We start from the raw sequence: 3517 nt of genomic DNA on the forward strand, positions 1-3517 counted from the left end.
ATAATGAGTTACTACCTTAGTTTTGCTAAGAATAACTTCTAACAAAGGTGATACTATTTTATTCTTCCAATTCTATCAAGATGCAATTGACAAAGAGAACTGGATAAATTTAATGTATACAGCATAATGACTTGACTTACATATATCATGAAATGATTAGCACAATAAGTTTGGTGAATATCCATTATCACATATAGACACAAAATTGTAAAAAAAAAATAGAAAAAAGTTTTTTTCTTGTGATGAGAACTCTTAGGATTTACTCTTTTAACAATTTTCATAAATAACTTAAAGCAGTGTTAATTATATTTATCATGTTGTACATTCAGTTCAGTCGCTCAGTTGTGTCCGACTCTTTGCATTACAACCCTGGTATTACCTTATAAATGGAAGTTCGTATATTTTGACTATCTTAACCTAATTCCCCCTTTCCTTAATCTTCATTTCTGGTAACCTAAAAATTAATCTCTTTTTCCATGACTTTTTTTTTTTTAATAGGATTTTCTATTAACATACATTTAATAAAAAATAATATCTACCCTGGCTCTCTTTTCCATTGTAAGGGGAAGAGTCATGAGGAGGGGCTGGCACTCTGTCCACCCCTAGGCATCCGGACAAGCCCTACTTCCAAGGCTCCCCTCTACCCGCCACTTTCCAACAGGCTGTGACTTCCAGACAGATGGTTCAAAGTTACAAGTGCTTTAGGCCCTCCCTTGAGCTCCCCCAGCCCCCCGCCTTGGGCAGAATTCAGGGGCCACCTGGGAAAAAAAATCCTTGCCTTTTCTTATTCTTGGGACCCTTCATTCATGTCAGAAAGAGGATCTGGGGACAGAGAGTGACATCTCTACTGGCTAGGGGGAATGGAGCAAAGGGACAATGATGAGGAACAGGGCCGAGAAGAGGGATGGCGCTGAGCTGGCCTCACTGCAGCTGGCCACTGCGGAACAAGTCCTCCACAGCCAGGTCAGGCAGCAAGGTGCAGGGGTTGCTCAGCATGCTGAGCCCCTCCAGGCCCAGTGGCTCCCTGTGCAGCTCCTCCTCCAGCCCCAGTCCCAGCCCTAGCCCCAGCCCAGCTGCTGACACCTTGAAGCCCAGCACTCAGGCCAGGGCTGCTGCAATCTCCTTGTAGAAGCCTGGGGAGGTGTCCCCTGTGAGGATGATGTTAGGCCCTGAGCCATAGTGAGAACAGTGGGTTACATTCTGGTGGTTGAGGGCATGAGGGTCCTGGGCCCCACTCACTGTCCTCTCATCCCCTAAGAATCCAGGCCCTTTGGAAAAGCCAGGGAGATTCAGCACCAGCTGGTCAATGGGTTCTCCATGCTGAACTGCCCCAGGTTCCCGAGGCTGAAGTCACTCATTGATCGGTGGTAAGACTGTTGTCCATGCTCACTGGGGCTGGCCGGGTCCAGTGTCATTACTGTAGCTGCCTGCCCAGGGGCTGACACCCTGAGAGCTGCACTGAGCAGGTGTGAGAGGGCAGCCCTGGCTGCTGCAGAGGCTTTGGGGTGGGTCGCTGAATGGGCAGAATGAAACCTTGGGGGCTGTAGTGGATATGGAGGCAGCCACTGGTTGGTGGGCAGCTTACTGGTATCCAGGGGGATGCCCTGAGTGATGGAAGACAAAGTGGGTGACATTGTTGGCAAAAACTGTTTGGGCAGTTGCTGTTGGGACCTTCTGGCATTGGCTAGGCCAGCAAACTATGGGGACTGAGGGGCACATCGCGGTTGTGGGGGAAGGCCCTGGGGCAGAAGCTGAGTAAGGCAGAGGTAGAGGTGGGGGGTTGGCGGGGACGGCAGAACCAGAGATGAAGCAGAAGAGGAGGAAGAGGAGGAAGAGAGGGCTGGGGCACTGAGCGAGGGGTGACCCAGGGAGGTGGTGGGCAGTGCCTGGTGGGCCAAGGAGGCGGCAAGCAGTCATGAGGGGTGACTGTGGGAGCCCTAGAGCTGGGGCTGAGGACTGCTCAGGGAAGCCTGGAGGTTGGGATTGCTTAGGGAGAACAGCAAGGATGGGTGGCTGAGAGGCGAATGATGTCCTGGTATACCATAGCCCAGACCCCCACTGATGCCCAGATGGGTCATGGTGTGGGCCAAACTGGAGGGACTGTTGCCCCCACTCAGGCTGAGACAGGCTGTCTCCTCTGGGTCCATGAGGTGGGCAGTGGTGGGGGAAAGTGCAGGGTGATGAAGTCAGGTAGGGAGCCGCCTGTGTTCATGGCAGGTAGGAGGACAGGCACAGTAGCAGGCTGGTCAGGAGACAGGGAGATGTTAACTCCAGAGACTTCACAGGACTGAAGTCGGGAGGAGGATGAGGACAGCTTCTTAGCATCCCATGGTTTCAGCAAGTGCTTACCGTTCAGCAAGTGCTTACCGTTTAGCAAGTTCTCCTCAATAGAAGGGACTTTGGAGCCCATCTCGCCATCCAGAAAACCTTCACGGCTGATCGGCAGGACCCTGGTGGGTGCAGGGTCTGGATAAGTGTCCAGAGGGCTGGGGTACATCATGCTTGTGTGAAGGACAGAGTCAGAGCTTGTTCTCTTAAATGCAGATGGTAGTCGAAACAACTGCCCCTTCTCTGCAGGGAAATTGCCCCAGAGCATTGTCCTCCACTCACTGGACTCTGGAGAAGGAGATAAATAGGACAATAGGGAGAGCTGTCAATGTGGTGAGGGTAGTGGTGAAGTGGGGATACCATTCTTCGGGGATCTCCCTGCACCTGTTCTCCCAGCCCGTGGTGCCGAGTGCTCTGAGATGAATCCAGAGGGGAGTGGAAGGGACCCTGGAACTCAGCCAGGCCACAGCCAATCTGGTTCACATTGGGCAGAGAGCCACCATAGTGGGAGCTCCTTGTGTATGCCAGCTGCAGTTTTTGGACCTGCAACTGGGTGGAGCTGATGTTCATCATCACCTCCTTGAAGGCCACCGTCTCCTCGGCCTGACACTACTTCTGCAGTGCGATCTTCTTACTAAACTTAAGTGGATTGGAAGCTGAGGCTGTGGCCAAACCGGCCCATTCGCTCCAGACGTCACCATTTTCTCGCCCTTCACTCCCCGCCACCCTCCCAATACAAGCCTCCACCTCCGCCATGGGCCCCAGCCCGGCTCTTCCAGCCATAGCCGTCGCCACCTCTGAATTTTTTTTCTTTCTTTCTTCTGAAGTATAATTGACCTACAACACTAAGTTATCTCCTAGTTACCATGTATTAATCTGATAATTCTAGCTATACAAATTGATCACCATGATAAGTCTAGTTATAGTTTCTCAACATACAAAGAAACTATGTTTACTATATTCCCCATATTGTACATTTCATACCTATGACTATTAATTGAAATTTCATACTTCTTAATCTGCCTATTTCTCTCCCCACCACCCCTGCTCTCTGGCAATTACCTATTTGTTCTCTGTATCTGTTTCTGTTTAGTTATGTTTGCTCATTTATTTTGGGTTTTAGATGTTACATACAAGTAAAATCATGCACTATTTGGCTTTGTCTGACATTTCACTTAGCATAATACTG

The 3517-nt window shown here is 50.1% G+C and overlaps 1 pseudogene; it reads right to left on the bottom strand.

Annotated features, from left to right (window-relative positions):
- Positions 1-921: 921 nt before the first annotated feature.
- LOC128051578 (CREB-regulated transcription coactivator 2-like) lies at positions 922-3029 on the bottom strand (annotated as a pseudogene).
- Positions 3030-3517: the final 488 nt, after the last annotated feature.

Source organism: Budorcas taxicolor, chromosome 7 (genome assembly GCF_023091745.1).
Source record: "Budorcas taxicolor isolate Tak-1 chromosome 7, Takin1.1, whole genome shotgun sequence".
NCBI lineage: Eukaryota > Metazoa > Chordata > Mammalia > Artiodactyla > Bovidae > Budorcas > Budorcas taxicolor.